This window comes from Musca autumnalis, unplaced genomic scaffold (genome assembly GCF_047663935.1).
Source record: "Musca autumnalis isolate F117 unplaced genomic scaffold, ASM4766393v1 scaffold_5, whole genome shotgun sequence".
Taxonomy (NCBI): domain Eukaryota; kingdom Metazoa; phylum Arthropoda; class Insecta; order Diptera; family Muscidae; genus Musca; species Musca autumnalis.
Window position 1 is genome coordinate 178,967,255 of NW_027412088.1, and position 21,223 is coordinate 178,988,477.

The window sequence follows — 21,223 nt, forward strand, 5'->3', positions numbered from 1 at the left end:
TGGTCGGAGGTTAAAACATCTGGTCTCCAGCTTCACCCCAGTGAATGAAAGACTCGCTGCAATTCAATTAAAAGCAAAATTCTTCAACATCAGCTTTATTTGCGCTCATGCTCCCACTGAAGACAAGGACGAACAGACCAATGATATATTTTATGGGCGCTGAGAAGAAACATATGAGCGTTGTCCTGCCCATGACATTAAGATTATTCCAGGCGATTTTAATGCCAAAATTGGAAAGGAAAATATCTTTGGCCCAACAGTCGGAAAATTCAGTCTCCACAGTGAAACATCTGACAATGGAATGAGGCTGATAGACTTTGCAGCTGCAAGAAACATGGTAGTAAGCAGTACCAGATTTAAGCATCTGGATATTCATAAGGGCACCTGGTTGTCGCCAGATCAAAGAACAAGAAATCAAATTGATCACGTTGTGATAGATGGAAGACATGCATCAAGCGTGTTGGATGTACGATCGTTCCGAGGTGCAAACATAGACTCGGACCACTACCTTGTTGCAGCAAAGGTACGCACCCAGTTAAACGTAGCAAACAAAGTGCGAACAGACGCAACACGGAAGTTGGACATCGGTAAGCTGCAATCACAACAGATAGCCACAGCATATTCCACTCAACTGGCCCAACTGCTTAATCAAAGCACTCCTCGTCCCGATAACATATCAGGACAATGGCAAAACATTGCCTACTCCATGCAAACAGCCGCAAAATCAGTACTTGGATACCAAAGACCTCCACCAAGGAATCCATGGTTTAACCAGGAGTGTCGTGCTGCTACCGAGGAGAAAAATTCGGCATATAGGGCTACTTTACAATCAGTAGCAATGCGTAGCGCACGAGAGAGGTATCGGGAGAAAAGGAGAGAGGAGAAACGTCTTTTCCGCAGGAAAAAGAGAGAGATGGAAAAGCGGGAGGGTGAACAAATCGAGATGTACAGGAGACAGAATGAAGTCCGAAAATTCTACCAAAGAGTGAAACGTCAAACTGATGGCTTTGGAACTGGCACATCCTCCTGTAGAGACCAGCAAGGTAATCTGGTAACTGATACAGATAGTGTGCTAAAGATATGGAAAGAGCATTTTTCCAAACAGTTGGTATCCAATAGTAGCGAAGTCGACGAAGATACCACAGATCCAATCCCAGAAGATGATATTGAATGTATACCACCCGGCCAAGATGAGGTAATGACAGCAATAAAGCGGCTGAAGAATAATAAGGCAGCTGGAGCTGATGGCCTACCAGCCGAGCTGTTTAAAACCGGAGGCGACACGCTGATAAGGTGTATGCATCAGCTAGTTAGCTCCATCTGGCAGGAAGAACGCGTACCCGACGATTGGAACCTGATCATCCTGTGTCCCGTCCATAAGAAAGGAGATAAGACTTTATGCTCCAACTATAGAGGCATAAGTCTTCTAGCTATCGCCTACAAGATAGTGTCAGGGATATTGTGCGAACAACTAAAGCCCATGGTCAACGAAATAATTGGACCATACCAATGCGGCTTTAGACCTGGCATGTCCACCATTGATCAGATATTTACCCTGCGGCAAATCCTGGAGAAGACCCGAGAGATGCAGATCGACACTTACCACCTTTTTGTTGATTATACAGAAGCCTTCGACAGTCCGCTACGTTCAAAGGTATTCCAAGCAATGTCTGAATTTGGAATCCCCGCAAAGCTCATTCGGCTTTTTAAAATGACTCTAACTGACACAAGATCTTCAGTTAAAATAGGAAAGAACCTCACCGAAGAGTTTTGTACCAAAATAGGTTTCAGGCAAGGAGACAGCCTTTCGTGTGATCTTTTCATCATCCTGCTAGAAAAGGTTATACGAGAGGCAAACATCAAAAGAAGTGGCACAATCTACACCAATGGTCACATGTTACTTGCATATGCTGATGATATAGACATCATGGGACGATCAGTAAAAGAAGTGACCGATACCTTTATGAAGGTCGAAGGAGAATCTGCTAAAGTGGGTCTGGCGGTAAACGGCGAGAAGACCAAGCTGATGTTGTCAACGCGCAATGCGTCCATTGAGATCGGACCAACTGTTGAAGTTGGTTCCTATAATTTTGAGGTAGTAAAAGACTTCGTCTATTTTGGCACCTCCGTAAACACAACAAACGACATCAGTTGTGAAATAAAAAGAAGAATTGTATTGGCCAACAGATGCTACTTCAAAAACAAAGCCACAACTCGGCAAACAAAAATAACGCTTTACAAAACACTGATACTACCCGTGTATGGTTCCGAAGCCTGGGTACTTGCGCAAGCAGATAAGGCAGTGCTTGGCGTGTTTGACAGAAAAATTCTTCGAAAGATCTGCGGACCGATCTGCGTTGACGGTGAATATCGACGTCGTATGAACCACGAGCTGTATCTGCTATACAACGACATCAATATAGTTAAACGTATCGAGATGCAGCGATTGCGTTGGCTAGGCCATATCATAAGAATGAACGATAATGAACCCGCTAAAAAGGCGTATAAATTCGAGCCACATGGCGGTGCACGCAGAATTGGCAGGCCAAACAATAGATGGCACAAACAAGAGGATGAAGAGATGACAAGGCGCGGTATTCCAGAAAGCGAAGCACTAAACAGAGAGAATTGGAGATCTTTTCTTAGTTCGGTCTATGGAACAAATGTGCTGTAATGGGCCAGTTAAGTAAGTAAGTAGGTATGTATGTGCCTAATGAAGACCGACGGCCTCTAGAAGAGTTTGAAACAAGTCTTCTGTCTATAGAAGACTTTGAGAAATGTATCTTGTGTCCATAAAATAACTTTAGAAAGTCTATACAATATTTTAATGTAGTTCTACCTAAAGAAGACATTAGACGACCTTCAGAAGTCTTTTGTTTATAGAAGACCTTTAAAAGAGCTTCCTCCTACAAAAGACCTTAAAAATGAATAAAAATAGTTTACACGTGTGACGACGTGAATTCACCTTGAAGCTGGGGTAGTTCAGTGGGGGCCAGGGTCGTCACAAGAATTTATTTGTTGGGAACTTTAGAGAGAGAGAGAGAGAGAAAACACAAGTTTAATTTTTTTCATAAACGTTATAATATTTAATACAAAAAAAAAAAAACACTTCACACTACATTTCATTAAACACTTTTTCGAAATCTTATTATTTAGTTACGTTTAGGCCCAGTTCCGGAGTCTTCGGCAGCACATTTGATCAATCGTAGTTTTAATTGTTTACAGGTCTGGGAGTCATTCTTATTTTCCGACGGCAGCTTGTGGTTTGGCAAATCACTATCTCTGTTCACTATCATATGCTGATGGCTTAATAATCATTCGTGAGGGCGATGACGTCAATATCTCCAATTGTCGAAGTAGGTTAAGAGATCGGTACGTCGATTTCTCTCAGTACCACAATTAACCGCTGCACAGAGTTAAGAGATCGGTACGTTGATTGCTCTCAACTACCCCAATTAACTCACACACCACACCAAAGCGTTAAGAGATTGGTGCGTCGATTGCTCTCAGTACCCCCAATTAACTCACACACCACACTAAAGAGATAAGAGATTGGTAAGTCGATTGCTCTCAGTACCCCCAATTAACTCACACACCACACTAAAGAGTTAAGTGATTGGTACGTAGATTGCTCTCAGTACCCCAATTAACTCACACACCACACTAAAGAGTTAAGAGATTGGTACGTCGATTGCTCTCAATACCCCCAATTAACTCACACTAAAGAGTTAAGGGATTGGTACATTGATGTACAAAATAATTGAGAGACAATTCATGGGAGAGTAATGTGCCTTTGTTAAACATCAGCTGACACAGCTCTCATTTGGATTTGTTATTCTCTGTTGTTAAGACAACGTTCAGGAGTTGACATCAATGGATTGGTACGTCGATTGCTCTCAGTACCCCAATTAACCGCTGCACAGAGTTAAGAGCTCTGTACGTTGATTGCTCTCAGTACCCCAATTAACTCACACACCAAAACAAAGCGTTAAGAGATTGGTACGTCGATTGCTCTCAGTACCCCAATTGACCGCTGCACAGAGTTAAGAGATCGTTACGTTGATTACTCTCAGTACCCCAATTAACTCACACATCACACCAAAGCGTTAAGAGATTGGTACGTCGATTGCTCTTAGTACCCCAATTAACTCACACACCACACCAAAGCGTTAAGAGATTGGTACGTCGATTGCTCTCAGTACCCCAATTGACCGCTGCACAGAGTTAAGAGATCGTTACGTTGATTACTCTCAGTACCCCAATTAACTCACACATCACACCAAAGCGTTAAGAGATTGGTACGTCAATTGCTCTCAGTACCCCAATTAACTCACACACCACACTAAAGAGTTAAGAGATTGGTACGTCGATTGCTCTCAGTACCCCAATAAACTCGCCACAATAACTACACTACAGAGTTAAAAAATTTGTATTTATCATACACCAGTTAACTCACTACTATCCCACAGAGTTAAAAGATTGGTACTTATCATACCCCAGTTAACTCACCAGCGGTCAACAGACAACTGTCCCGAATGACGGCCAGGCATCTCCTTTTTTATAGCGTGGCGGTGGTGGCTGCGCCAACCAACTGCAGCCAACTTCAGTTGGTATGCTGTTGTTTATTTACTTTACCGCTAGAGGTGGCGCTGATGTGGTAGTACCATCTGTTGACATTAGAGGTCGTCGCTTGACCGTTAATTTAAAATTTAATTCAAAAGTCCTTTGAATTAAGTTTATTTTTTATAACATAATCAATTTCCTGTAACCAAAAACGAGAGATCCGAGATCACGACTTTTGGAGTGCTACACACGGAACATAGTCTAGCTCCATGTGAAGAGAGGTTGAAAAATGTACCCTATCTGATACAGCTGCTTAAAATTTAATTCATTATATATTCAATATTCTACTTAATTCATTTCAAATTTACAGAAAAATTGCAATTTCTCTGAATACCAATTCATTTATTGAATATTTTTTCCACTTCAATTATTACAGCAATTTCTCAAAACAACCAATAAAATGCATCATTTATTTTGTTTAAATCGATTGTAACCGACCAAACATGTTTTGATTAGAGGATGTAGTGCGTAAAAATTGAAAAAAAAAGAAAATAATAATCCCAAAAATACCAATAAAGGCCATCAAACATCAACACCAGACATGTGGAAAATGGCCAAAAATAAATTTTTGAAAAAAAGCAAATACTCAAAATGTTACCAAAAATAAAACAAAATTTCGAAAAAATTATATTTATTTGAAAACTTATTGAAAATCTATGGAAAAATCGTTATTCAAAATTTCAATGCCATTCCTTGCCATTGCACTGTGGTGGAACTTGTGTGGGAAGAGCGGTCAAAAATTCTTTCTGTGCCGATATCAATACGAAAATTTCAGTAAAGGTTAGTTTAGCTACACAAATAAACAAAAAAAAAAAAAAAGAAAAAATCCAACATAGGTCCAACTTTAGGTATAGCCCCCATAGAACGGTAACCCCTGATTTCTGGCATTTTGGGGGTCTTGACCACATTTTTCAATGAAATTGGCTAAAAATTTGGTCATCGGTATTCCCTAGTGTTAGAAAACCTTCATGCAAAAAATGTTTGAAATGGCCCCATGTTTTAATAGGGTCCCCACATAATGGTACCGGCCGATTTTCCCAATTTTAAAGGTTTTATATAAATTATTAATTCGAAATGTCCGAAATTCCACTTAATCTTAATGTTGTAATCCATAACAAAATTATTTTAGAGAAATTTAACATGTTGGGAGTAGATATGAACACATTTGTTACCAAAAATTAGATTTTCATTTTTTTTTTTAATTTTGGCCAATGGCAGCGACCACTGTGCATTGAAAGCACAAAAATCTGAAACGTGTTGAAAATATGTTAAATGGGATTTAGTTGTGAGCGCTTGAAAAACACTTAACACATTTTCTGTGTATGTTTTTTTTTTTTTTTTGAAAATTTTTTGCTTAGACACTGAGGGCAGATTTAAAATGTGTACATAAATAAAATAAAAATATTGGAAATTTATGACGTCATTGATTTATTGAAAGCGAATATTTGTTGTTAAAGAATGGCAACAACCTGATGAATTTTTACCTTTGAAATTAAAATGAATTATTTGTTTGTCTTTTCTCTTTGTTTTGCTCTCACGACGTTACATGGTGATGCCTGGGGAATTTTTAATTTTTTTGTACCAAAAAATTTTGTTACTATAATAAAAATTTATAGTAATATTGTAAAAAAAGTAGAAATAACATTTAGAAGAACTGATTAACCGTTTAAAAAAAAATTAAAAAAAAAACTAAATTTGATTGTCCTTAAAAAAATAATCCCAAGTAGTTCTGTTAAACTACTACAGAAGTTAGTTGGCAACCCTGCTTATAAGACGTGTTTTTTAACAGTGGCCGTATCGCCTGAAATAATTAACCGTTTTACTGTGAAAATACGGATTGTCACATCATAAAAATTAGCTCACATAACAAAAAAAGTATCTTCTATTCGAAAATATAAAATGCCTAAAAGTGCAGCTAGAAGAAGCTATGGGAAAAATAAAACAATTTGTTTTAAGTGCGAAAAGGAGATCAAAAAGGAATCTGAAGACTATATTATGTGTGACGGGTGCGAGAAATCGTTTCATTCCAAATGTTCCGGTCTCTCCAAGAGAGAATTCCAAAAATTTGTTGACAATGAGAGCGATGTGTTTACATGTCAGTATTGTAAGGAAGATGATAGTGAAGAAAAGAAAGACTTGAAAGGAGAATTGAAAACAATTAAAACGGAATTGAAACAGTTAAAAAAACTTGAGAAATTGGATGAACTCACTGAGTCAATTAAGTTTATGTCATCTAAGTTCGATGAGATATACAAAGACGTAAATGAAAACAAAAAGAAAATACATATGGTTGAGAACGAGAATAAAAAACTTAAGAAAGAGATCGTTACTCTTAAAGAATCGGTAAAGAGCTTAAATGATTTTCGAAAATGAAAATGATGTCAAACCGATTGATGCTTTTATTGAAATGTCAAACAAAATTGGTGTGAATTTTTGTGGAAGCGAAATAGATGATGTTTTTGAACTTGGAAAGAAGAAAGGGACTAATCAGAAAAAAAAATCTGTTGTTGTGAAATTTTCATCAAAAGCACAAAAAGAGAAGATTATGGCATCTAAAAACAAGCTAAAAGAAAATGAAAACACCTAAACAGTTTTTGTAAACGATTTCCTTAGCAGAGAAACATTAAATCTGCTGCAGTATGCGAAGACTCTGAAAACTGTTGGTTATCAGTATATTTATGCACGAAATGGAAGAGTGTACTGCAAGAAGAATGGCATATCGAAATAACAACTAATACTACGAGAAGATGATGTTGACAAGATACTTCTGGATACAGCAACAATCAAACACTGGGGTAGAAGATCTGAAGTTCAGAATAGATTCGTTGATTTGGATGAAGAAACAGAAGATGTTGAGGGAAATGATGAAGGCGATGATGCATATGTGTCTCCATAAAATACATGTTAAATATCAAATAATTTCTAAATGTATTTTTTCAATCTATTTATAACAAATGAATTTTTATAATAATAAATATTTTCAAAAATATATATGTATGTAGCTAATTGTAACACCAATGACTTGACTATTGTAAGTATTAACAGCAGAAGTGTTTCTTCGATTGATAAGTTCAACCGTTTTAAAGATTTATTAATGAACATTCCAATGCTTCCTGATGTAATTGCTATTCAGGAAACATGGTTTCAAAATAACATATGCCATATTTATTCAATACCTGGTTATAGAGAAGTCCATTGTTGCCGTTGTGATGGATATGGTGGAACTTCTTTATACGTAAGAGATCATTTCAAATTCATGGCTGAAATTTGCAAAAGTGATTCATTCGTTGAATTAATTTCTGTATCATTTTTAAACTTGAAGTTTCGAAACATGCCTTTAAAAATTGTTTCGTTTTATCGTTCACAAAAGTGTAGGCTGGAGAATTTTTTGTTCATAATCGAATCGATATTGGAGAGCCATGGAAATACGCCAACAGTGATTGTTGGAGATTCCAATGTAGATCTCTTGCATGATGGTCAGAAGGGTAAAATAATATCGTTGTTCAATAGTTTTTCTTGCGAAAGCGCTCACAGCATGGTAACGAGACCAATAGGTAAGTCATGTATAGATCATGTCTTTACTAACATTGTTGAACATTTGTCAGTTAATTCCATTGAGTGCCCGCTTTCAGATCATAACCTTATTTTCTGCGTATTAAATAACAAGGTCAGGAAAAGTAACTACATTGAGATTTCAACAACGCATTGTGATTATGAAAAGGCGAAAGTAATTCTGCAACGAAATTTATCAATTAGCTCTAATTCTACAAATGTTTCAGACAAAGCCAATAAGTTGATCACAGATTTGAATGATGCCTTGGAGAAATCGACTACAACAGAGATTAGAAAGAGAAACGTACGGTTCGAATTAACACCGTGGATTAATCCAGAACTTCAAAGGTTAATAATTTTGAAACAGTCTCTTTTAAGAAAGAGGAGAAAAAGCGGTAACAAAACTCTGAATGACAATATTTTAAAGAGAATCAGTAAAGTTATTAGAGCAGCAAATTCAAAATGTAGAGAGGATTTTTATGCTGATAATATGGCTAAAGTGGGAAATGATCCCAAAAAGGGATGGTCATTTATGAACCAACTTCTTGGGAAGCATAAGAATAAAGATGTTATTCTCAATGACAATCAGGGCAGAAGGATTTTTAGTGATGCAGAAAAAGCAACTTGTTTAAATAATTACTTTTTGAATTCTGTGAAGGACCTGAAAGCAAATATATCACTACTTCATGGTGATAGCTTTAACTTTTTTCGCACTCTTAGACCATGTGATAGTCACTTTTCTTTGGAGCATATAGAAGAAACCCGATTGAGGGAAGTTGTGATGACAATGAAGCTGAATAAATGTCCTCGTGATGATTGTATCCCGACATGTATAACTGAACTTTCTTCTTTCCTAACTAATATTTTTAATGACATGGTGAATGAATCTTTATATCCTAATATCTTAAAAATTCACAAGGTGGTGCCAATTCCGAAGATTACTAATGCAATTGATGTAAAAAATTACAGACCTATAGCAATTCTTTCAACTATAGACAAAACTTTTGAAAGAATTATTCATGATCAGCTTTTTGGATATTTGAGGAACAATATATTTAAGGACCATGATCTGCGAATCTGCACCTGGAATGTTCGCACTCTTTATAGAGAAGGTGCAGTCTTCGCATTGGCAGACGTACTTGAAAAGTACAAGGCCGATATTACTGCCATACAGGAAATACGATGGATTGGGAAAGGCGTCACAACAACACCTAAAGGTGACGCACTGTATTATAGCTGCCATGACGTAAAGCATGAGTTTGGTTGCGGATTCGTAGTTAGTCGGAGACTAAAACATCTGGTATCCAGCTTCACCCCAGTGAATGAAAGACTTGCTGCAATTCGAATAAAAGCTAAATTCTTCAACATCAGCTTTATTTGCGCTCATGCTCCCACTGAAGAAAAGGACGAACAGACCAAAGATATATTTTACGAGCGCTTAGAAGAAACATATGACCGTTGCCCTGCCCATGACATTAAAATCATTCTAGGCGATTTTAATGCCAAAATTGGAAAGGAGAATATCTTTGGCCCAACAGTCGGGAAATTCAGTCTCCACAGTGAAACATCTGACAATGGTATGAGGCTGACAGACTTTGCAGCTGCAAAAAACATGGTAGTTAGCAGAACCAGATTTAATCATCTCGATATTCATAAGGGCACCTGGCTGTCTCCAGATCAGAAAACAAGAAACCAAATTGATCATGTTGTGATAGATGGAAGACATTCATCCAGCGTGTTGGATGTACGATCGTTCCGAGGCGCAAACATTGATTCGGACCACTATCTTGTTGCAGCAAAGGTACGTACCCGTCTAAACGTTGCAAATAAAGCACGAACAGACACAACGCGGAAGTTGGACATCGATAGGCTGCAAACACAACAGATAGCCACAGCATATTCCACTCAACTAGCCCAATTGCTTAACGCGAGCACTCCTTGTCCCGATAACATAACAACACAATGGCAAAATATTGCCCACTCCATGCAAACAGCCGCAAAATCCATACTTGGATTCCAGAGACCTCCACAAAGGAATTCATGGTATGACCAGGAGTGACGTGCTGCTACCGAAGATAAAAATGCGGCATATAGAGCTACTTTACAATCAGTAGCAACGCGTAGCGCACGAGAGAGATATCGGGAGAAAAGGAGAGAAGAGAAACGTCTTTTCCGCAAGAAAAAGAGAGAAATGGAAAAGAGGGAGTGTGAAAAAATCGAGATGTACAGGAGCCAGAATGAAGTCCGAAAATTCTACCAAAGAGTGAAACATCAAACAGATGGCTTTGGTACAGGCACATCCTCCTGTAGAGACCAGCAAGGTAATCTGGTAACAGATACAGATAGCGTGCTCAGAATATGGAAGGAACATTTCTCCAATCTGCTGGTATCCAATAGTGGCGAAGACGATGATACCGCAGATCCAATCCCAGGAGATGGTATAGAATGTATACCACCCAGCAATAAATCGGCTGAATAATAATAAGGCAGCAGGGGCCGATGGCTTACCAGCCGAGCTGTTCAAAACCGGAGGCGACACGCTGATAAGGTGTATTCATCAGCTAGTTAGCACCATCTGGCAGGAAGAACGAGTACCCGACGATTGGAACCTGAGTATCCTGTGCCCCGTCCACAAGAAGGGAGATAAGACTGTATTCTCTAACTATAGGGGCATAAGTCTACTCCCTATTGCCTACAAGATCGTGTCAGGGATATTGTGCGAACGACTAAAGCCTATGGTCAACGAGATAATTGGACCATACCAATGCGGCTTTAGACCTGGCAAGTCCACCATTGACCAGATATTTACCCTGCAGCAAATCCTGGAGAAGACCCAAGAGATGCAGATCGACACCTACCACCTTTTTGTCGATTATAAAGCAGCCTTCGACAGCCCGCTGCGTTCAAAGGTATTCCAAGCCATGTCTGAATTTGGTATTCCCGCAAAGCTCATCCGACTTTGTAAAATGACTTTAACTGACACGAGGTCCTCAGTTAAAATAGGAAGAGTTTGGTACCAAAAGAGGTTTCAGACAAGGAGACAGCCTTTCGTGTGACCTCTTCAACATCCTGCTAGAAAAGGTTATACGAGAGGCAAACGTCAAAAGAAGTGGCAAAATCTACACCAATAGTCACATGTTACTTGCCTATGCTGATGGCATAGACATCATGGGACTATCAGTAAAGGAAGTAACTGATACCTTTAGGAAGGTCGAAGCAGAATCTGCGAAAGTGGGTCTGGCGGTAAACGGCGAAAAGACCAAATTGATGGTGTCGACGCGCAAAGCGTCCATAGAGCTCGGACCAACCGTAGAAGTTGGTACCTATAAGTTTGAGGTAGTTAAAGACTTCGTCTACCTCGGCACTGCCATAAACACAACAAACAACATCAGTTGTGAAATAAGAAGAAGAATTGTATTGACCAACAGATGCTACTATGGATTAAGTAAGCAATTTAAAAACAAAGCCACATCTCGTCAAACAAAAATAACACTATACAAAACGCTGATACTACCCGTGCTAATGTATGGCTCCGAAGCATGGGTACTTGCGCAAGCAGATAAGGCAGTGCTTGGTGTGTTTGAGAGAAAAATTCTTCGAAAGATCTACGGGCCGATTTGCGTTGACGGTGAATATCGACGTCGCATGAACCACTAGCTGTATCTGCTATACAACGACATCAATATAGTTAAAAGTATCGAGATGCAGCGATTGCGTTGGCTAGGCCATATCATAAGAATGAACGATAATGAACCCGCTAAAAAGGCGTATGAATACATGCCACATGGCGGTGCACGCAGAATTGGCAGGCCAAGGAATAGATGGCGCAAACAAGTGGATGATGAGATGAAAAGGCGCGGTATTCCAGAGTGCAAAGCAACAAATAGAGAGGAATGGAGATCTCTTCTTAGTTCGGCCTATAGAACAAAAGCCTGTAATGGGCCAGCTAAGTAAGTAAGTAAGTAAGATGAGGGATTTCATGGAGTAGCGGGAATCTTTTTTGACTTTAACAATGCTTTCGAGCTTGTCGATCATGAGATTTTATTGGAAAAATTTTCCTTTTATGGAGTACAAACTAGAGATTTATTGCTTTTTAGAAGTTACCTGTCTAATAGAATGCAGTATGTCACAATAAATAAATCGCAAAGTTCCATGGGTTCTATTGATTACGGAGTACCTCAAGCTAGTTGTCTTGGTCCGTTGCTATTTTCAATTTATCTGAATGATATAAAAAATGTACAGTTAAATGGACAATTATTCATGTTTGCTGACGACGTATGTCTTTTCTATACTTATAAACACGACTTGACTTTGCTTTACAAAATAAGGCGCTGAAATGTGGCATATTGAAATATGTTTTTAGATGTTTGTCAAATATCGGATACCACACAATATCATTCTGCCAGAATCAATCACATTTCGGTACTAGAAATATGATTAATTTAAGAGTTCCGAGGTGTAGATTAGAAAAATCCAAACAACGAATAGAATACGTTGGAGGTACGGTTTATAACAATCTCCCTATAAATTTAAAAAGTATACAACGGATTTCAATTTTTAAATCTGCTTGTAAGAAACACATTCTTGAAGATCTTGAATCACTTCTGTTGTAACAATAAATACTATATTATATTCAAATAATTATAACTTTGTATGTATGAAGTAAACTTTTATGAAGCACAATATATAACAGTATTATAAATTGCTAACTCGTCCCACTTATGCCTTCTGGCGCGGGACTACTTTGTATTGAATTTAACGAATTTGTATAATAAATAGATTAATAAATAAAAAAAACGAGAAACCCGACCTTTAATGTTTGAGTCCCCACAAGACAACATCTCTCCCAAGAAATTGTTTATTTTTTTATTTTTTTTTTTTTGACAAAATTTCCTTCAAAAAGCCTCCACAGCTGCAATGTTAAGTACACAAAAACGCAAAAGAAAAGAAACAAACTTGCCACTGGAAAGAAAGAATCATGGAGCAATAAACAAATCGAACAACAAAATAGCAAACAAAAGTTCAGCGGTGTTTTTGTTGGTCGTTTTTGTTTTTCCCCCAAAACAAAAATCAAATCGTTTACAAATTCTTCTTAAATAGACATAATTCAAAATAAAAATTTATTTGCCATGAAAAACAATAACAGCAACAAATCAAGAAAATACCTTAACTTACTCATCAGCAATGTGCACTAACGTATCTTACATTACCTTGCCTTAGCCACAAAATAAATAATCACGAAAATTTTAAGTGGCTGTTTTCAGATTTTAACCATAAAATCCGGTCATTTTTTTGGCTAATTAATGCCGTGCTCTTCTATGATTTGAATTATTTGTTTTGATTTATATATTTATACGGCATTGGCAATTAACACCATTGATTTGTAGACTAAGTTTAATAATGAATCTTTTATACACGGGCCAGGAACTTCATTTACCTCCTGTCGCGCCGGGTATTTTCTTTTGAATGCTGCAGTTGTAGACTTTTTGTGGCTGTGGCTGTGTTTTTTATGAATTGTGCAAATTTTTATGAAGTGCTTATTGAAATGTTGTTTGAAGAACAAAAAAGGGGAAACATTTCGAAGATTCCAGAATGATATTATGAGAGTGTGGTTTTTTTGTTGTGGTAGTCCCCAAAAAATGGGACAAGGGAGATTTCTTCCATATCAATGAGAGCACGCCGATTGGCTCAATGATATCGGACCTACTTTTTGTTGCTGTCTCATAATTTATAGAAATGTTTTTCAAGGCTGAAATCCTCAGGTAATGAAAGCCATCATTACACTGAGCGAATTTGCCACGGCCGAAAATTTTGATGTTCTGGTCGGGGATTGAGCCGGAGACCTTCTGAGTGCAAGGCGGACGTGCTTACCACTGCACCATGGTGGCTCCCCCCATAAAGTTAAAAATTACAAAAGCAAGTTTAGCGGCCTGTTGATCATATTTTTCAACGCCCTGAAAAAAATATAGCGGCCTGTTGATGCTTCCGAAAAAAAATCTTTAACAAAAAAAAGTCGTTAAATTCTACTAGGTCGAACTTTTTATACGCTCCACCATAAAATATTCTGAAATAAAATGAAAGAATTAGTTTTCTTTGCTGTCTACAATATTAGGTGGTGATATTCTAGGATCGCAAAAACCCCAAATATCTAAACTATGTCTAAAAATGTTTCTAAAAATGTCTTCAATTGGGCGCCACCTATGTCCAAGTGGGGATCCATGCTGACAATTTTTGTTGGAGAAATTTTGTGACCACTGAGAACCTCAAATGCCAAATTACAGTTAGTTCGGTCAACAAATGAATCTAAACTCCTCAAAACACTTAAAAACGCAAGGTAAAATTATAGTGGCACCCATATAATTAAGAACGACAGCGCACTATGGTCTCAATTCGAAATTTTCTGGCCAAAACTATTTCAGCATCCATTTTGTATTGAAATTGATCATAATTTATAATAAATGTTTAAAAACAGCAATTCTTTAGTTTTTTTCGCCAAAAATTACCAAACATTGTCAAAATTCGTTGAACATGGTGGTCCCGTTGGGTGGGGTCTAAACCAAAACATTGACATATTTTAATAATTTTTGATATGACGGATTCTTATCTCCCAAGGAGTCGAAATACCAAATTACAGCCAAATCGGTCATAAAGTGCCGCTAAAACACCCAACATATTGAAAATCGGTGGTACTGTTATATGGGAGCTATTACAAAAGGTGGACCTAATTTCAAAAAAATGTTACAGCATTATTTTCTACGCTCTCAAACCCCTAAATATGAATTTTAAGGAAAATCGCTCTATAAATGTAGGTATTACCGTTATATTTCAATTGGATGGATGTTAAATACAGTCACAACAGGAATTTATAAAAAAATCACCCATATTAAAATACAAAATTCCACTTTATTTTAACTGTGGCAAATTTGAGCAAGAAATTACTTCTTAATTTATTAGTGCAGACCCCCTACTAGCTCCCAGAATCGATTTGGAGGTGGACAAATTTGGACACTTTTTTTTAAAGTTTAAATACATTTAAAAATTATTTGTAAAAAATAATTTCCAATATACATACAAATATTGATTTTGCTACGCTAATTTTACCGATTTTTTTGTTACTTTTTTAAATATTATGAAAGTACTCACCACCAGCTTCCTGATTCATTATAAATTTGGTCTCATTTCTCTATATTTATGCAGCGACACAACACAACAAATAATGTATAAGTGCCAACTTTGACACTGCGCCAACTAACGGCATGTATCGGTATTTCCAAAATCTATATATTTTCGCATGATTTGAAGTGTTTTTTATTATTCAGCGCAAAGAACGGTTAAAATTTTGAAACTTAAAAAATTTCCTGTTTGAAACCTATGTTCAGCGTTAAAAAAGTATTTGCCTTGTTTCGTTGCAAACGTATAAATATTTATATTTATTAAAAATTGTAAAAAAAGTACACGGTAAGCGCTTTCAAATAAAGCCAAAACATGATTTACTTCCAACGTTTCGTTTATACGAAAGAAACCGCACTTTACTGAAATTGTTCAAAATCCACCTGGCCATATAATTAAGAACGATATAAGTAAAGGTTACTTAAATGTAATTTTCGTACACAATATGTATAGATAGATTATGTTATGTATTTTACAATTCGGTTACATTGATTGGTTTTGGCATTCAATGTGCTTTTATGATCGATGACGCTCTGAATGATACCATGTGATTGTCGTTTCATAACCGGCGTTTATTTATACTTAAAATGGGTTTTAGCCCACTTCTTTAAGTCCTTCACGAGTAGGGATGTCGAACGGAACAGGTTTTCAAAAATCCCGGGACTCGAGATTTCGAAGTACTTTAACCCCGGTTTTCGGGATTTTTCGGGGCAATTTCGGGACTGTGGGATTTGTCGCAACTTACCACTATAGGAGTGTTTTATGAAGCAAAAAATTAATTTTTCTTTGAAAAAAAAATATAATAAATTGAAGGAAATAAAATTAGAAAATAGTATTGTAATAAAAAACAGGTAAAAAAGTATCGGTCGGCTTTGCCGACAGAGATATACCCTCAGCGTATATGAATCGAAACTTTCATCACGTACAGAATTTTGTGACTCTTTTTGGACATTTGAACTTGCAGACAAAAATGTGGATTAGGATTAAAGTTCAAAATGTTGCGGAGAAGGTACTTGAAAGAATGGACCGACATAGTCCATTATGGAAGTTGATCTTATTTTGGGGGTCACATCTTTTCGATTGATATAGCGCCCACTAGTGGGTCATAGTATAACTTTTGGATCAGTATGCCAGGAAGCATGGACTTGCCCACGGAAAACATAATGTCGCTGTAAACGGGACCACAACGAACAGCATCGGTATACATTTCTCAAGGATCTTCGAACTGACCCTAAACTGCACTTAGACATAAATGTTGAACTTTTGTGGGGAAGGTACCGAGTACCGAGTTGAACTAAATTTGGACAAAATATTAGGAGATCAAAAGTTTGGACCAAATTGGTTGCCCCGTTCAAGATATATCGTGCATACCATTTTAGTGAAATTTTTTTTAAATATTGGGGGAAATACCGATTTTGCCCATCTTGGAACTGAAACTAAGGCAAGTAACTCAAAATTGAAAGGATAAAATTATTTTTTTCGAAATGGAAGTTTTAGTACAAGGTTTCCTAATTACTTTTACATAAAAATGTGTACACATTATTCGCATAAAATGTGCTGGAAATCACATTTTTTATAATGTTTTTTTTTTGGATTTTTCCAAATCCTAAAAATTGAAGTTGAGTTTTACTAACTTCGCCAATCTCCAAATTTTTTGAAGAATGTTCGTAATAGTGTCAAGTTTACAAAACATTTGGTTCCAGCTGAATATATTTGCATTTCCGTGTGTGACATTAAAAATACTGACGATGCCTCTGGTCGTTTCAGTGAATATGCCGTATTACTTAGTTCTCAGTTTCTTCTTTGTTTTGTGTTTTAATTGTTTGTTTTGGTTTTTTTCTTTAAAGATTTAGACATTTTTGTTTTGGGATCTACTTATGAGAGTGTTTTTTACATTTGTATATTCTTAATATATGTATGTATTATGTTACATATCGACACCTCCAAATAATAGTATGCTAAGTCTGAAAAGTGAGTTTTGCAGGAGAAGCTCTCAAAGTTAACAGTTTTCTTTGACCTTCAGTACTATGCTAAGTAAATATTTGTTTATAACTTCTGTTCGGATTGACCGATCATTACCAAAATTTGACAGAATTCAAGTTAAAGGACGTAAAATGTAAAAATGTAAAGAACTTGAAAACATGCTAAGTCGACTTAGCATACTATTGTTTGGAGGCGTCGATATAATATGAAAACAGGTAAAAATGCAAAGTTCGGTCGCACCGTACTTTATTATATCCCCTACTATGAAATATTCTGACATCAGATGGAATAATTTGTTTCCTATCCTGTCCACGATACCAGTCGGAGACGTTTTTTGACCACTAAGAACTCCAAATAGCAAATTACAACCAATTCGAACCGAAAGTGTAGATAAAAGCCTCAAAATAACTGAAATAGGGAGGTACCGTAACATGAGGGCTATACCGAAACCTGGACCTAAAACCACAATTTTCGGCGCAGAAGGTTTTTGATCACTGAGAACTCCAAATGGAAAATTACAACTAATTAGGGCCGAAAATGTTGATAAAATCTTCAAAATACCTGAAATCGGGAGGTATCGTAATATGAGAGATATACTGAAACCTGGACCACCATTTTTGGCGCAGAAGGTTTTTGACCATTGTAAACCCTAAATACCAAAGTACAGCTAATAAGGGCCGAAAATGTAGATAAAAGCTTCAAAATACCTGAAACCGGGTGTTACCGCTACATGGGGGCTATAGGAAATACTGGACCCATATTGATGATTTTTGGCTAAAGTATTTTTTACTTATTTTTAGCATATACTGAAAAAATCAGATTGATCCGACGATTATAAATATTTTTGTCGCACCTTTCCATACAAGTGGGACCACTGTGAAGCGTATGCAGGTTGCTTCAACAGAAATCAAGGTGGTTCGAGAGCGGGCCTTAAAGTGAATTTATCCGAAATTTTGTGTGGGAGGTACCCGACGGAGTGAACAAATAAAGTACATATTTAAACCTAATCTATATCTGGTAGACATACTAGGATGTGTAAAGTATGGACCGATGTAGCTTATCATCGAACTTAAATTAAGTTGGGACAAATTTTACGTAGTCCAAATTTTGAACCGAATCGGCAGATCCGTTCCAGAGTTATCTTGCGTTCCAACCACTACACACGGTGTCATGGGGGTTTTTGCACATTTCTTTTTTTTTTCTCGGGAAATATGGTGGGGGCCACCGTGGTGCAATGGTTAGCACGTCCGCCTTGCACTCAGAAGGTCTGCGGTTCGAATCCCAGGCCAAGCAACATCAAATTTTCAACGGTGGCAAAATTCCCCCTCAGTAATGCTGGCGACATTTCCTGAGTATTTAAGCCATGAAAAACTTCTCTACAAGTGGTGTCGTAAGACACGCCGTTCGGACTCGGCAATAAAAAGTAGGTCCCATATCATTGAGCCAATATGAATCGGCGTGCACTCATTGATATGAGAGAAGTCTCCCTTGTCCCATCAGGGATGTTTGTGGAACAATTATATTAATATGGACTTGCCCCTGATGAAACTTGTACCGTCGTTGGGGGGCAGTGAATACAAGTTACTACAGCAAAAATCAAAGCGGTTACTTCCTTCGAGAGTTATCGTGGATACAAGTTTTGCGAGGTACCTGAAGGAGTGGACCTATATGGCCCATCTTCGAACTTAAATCAAATCTGAACAAAATATTTAGATACCGAATCGAATCGATTGATCCGTTCGAGTGTTATCGTGCGCACCAGCTAGCCAGACAGACAGACGGACGGACGGACATTGCTAAATCGACTCCAAATTGTCTGAAACGGATTTCGTCCAAACATACTTGGGGTCTAAAACCATTATTTCGATGAGGCACATTTTGCCCGTATGAAAGAGTATATACCCTAGTTAGCATAAATGCTGAGGGTACAAACAGGAACAGAAATGGGAGAAATGACTCCCTTACCAAAAAAGCTAATTCGCAAGATGATTCTTATTGCATTGTGATCTTAAAATGTTAATTTTATCTTAACCCTGGAACCGATCACCGAACCTTCCAGGGTTTTCCATAGAAAATCTTAATTAACTTTTTGTCTTTTCAGTTTGAGGAACCCATTACTGACACAAAGGGAGTTCTGCTGTTATAACTGTTATAACAGCTTAAGAATGGCGCTTCCAACGATCTGCATTAGCGGATAACTTATGTGCGAATAGCTTTATAATTGAAGTAATTATTACAGTTGCGTTCTACTTTCCTTAATTTTCGAAAGAAGAAAAAACTCTCTTTGACATATTCCTTAACGGAACATTTTATAAATGTGTTCAAAATTGTACCCTTGGTGGCGTAATTTATCAATTATATTTTCAACAACTAATTTTAGAGAGATTTATTTTTTCATATGTGGATAAAATCGCATTAACAAGCAGCTTAAAAATCCCAGGACCCGGAACAAATAAATACCGGGATTCGGTATTGAAGTGATCCCGAAAAACACCGGTTTTTCGGGATTCGAGATTTCGGATCATCATCCTTATTTACGAGATATTTGTCCGGGAAATAGTTTCTAATGTGCCATTTCCACTTTATATAAGTGTAGGATTGTTGTCTGCAGATGATAGGCCGGAACTAAAACAAGTAAGAAAGTATCAGTCAGCTGTGCTGACGGATATATACCCTCAGCCTCTGTAGGTATCGTAATGTGGGTAATGTGGGGCTATACCAAATCATTGGCATTCAAAAAAATGTTTAATAAGCAATCTTCTGATACAACTAGAACTCAAAATATTAAATTACGTTAATCTAAGTTTGTAAGAAATGTTTGAAAAAGTTTGAGAGTTATTTTGCACACTAAGTCTTGCCGGCGGTTTTTTGGGGCATTATATGGACTTACTATGTAAAAAGATTGTTCCGTTGAAAATGAGGCCGCTATGAACAACCAACTGAAAAAAGAATCAAAACGATCGAGAGGAGCCCTTAAACTCCACTTTTTCCGAATTATGCGTGGGAGCTACCCGATGGAGTGGACCGATACAGTGAATATTCAAGCCGATCTATATCTGGAAGGAATAATTCTATGTGGAAAGTTTGGACCAAATCGATTGCTTCCTTCGGAGTTATCGTTCACACCATTTTACAAAAAAAATTTAACTTTTGTGTATGAGGTACCCGAAGGAGTGGACCGATATAGTCCATATTCCAACCTCCTACATGACTGGATGAAATAATACGATGTGCAAAGTCTACGCCAATCAGAAACTCCCTGCGAGAATTATCTTGAAGTTGACTTTATTCGAATTTTGTGTGGAAGGTACCCGAAGGAGTCCATATTCGAACCCGAACTGGGAGGAACAATATGATGTGCAAAGTTTGCTCCCTTCTAGAGTTATCGTTCACACCATCCAAACCGACATACATGTATGTATCATGAATGATCATAAAAAAATTAGTTAGGATATGGCTAGTTACTTCGATTTCAAGGGTTGATTCAGTCAATTTTGTTAGAGCAGGAGTAGCTGCCATCATTATAGTATCTAGGACCATGCCAAAATCATAGATGTTAGGACTCGTACGTCAGATATATATTCACTGGACAATAGCCGTAGACCATCCCCGCATTTTCACATACAATATCAGGAACCGATGACTTATCCTGATGATGTTATTTTAGTTTATACTACTAAAATACGTAATTTTACAATGTCCGATCTGGGTTATCAATATTTTCCCAATAATATATTCATTCAAAGATTCGAAAGATGTATTCATTTAATACTTTTAGCAATTGCATCTGGAATCATTCCATTCTACACTAAATCGTAGAAATCTGATTCTTCTTTTTTTTTTTTTTTTTTTTTTGAATTTGTGTTAATGTAAAACACGTCTTATCTATTTGCAC

At 37.2% G+C, this 21,223-nt stretch overlaps 1 protein-coding gene across 1 annotated transcript in view; it reads right to left on the reverse strand.

The window, feature by feature from the left end:
- The window catches only part of LOC141387232 (potassium channel subfamily K member 18), a 123,783-nt gene that overhangs the window by 31,566 nt on the left and 70,994 nt on the right, over window positions 1-21,223 (reverse strand). The gene's annotated exons all lie outside the window — the stretch shown is intronic.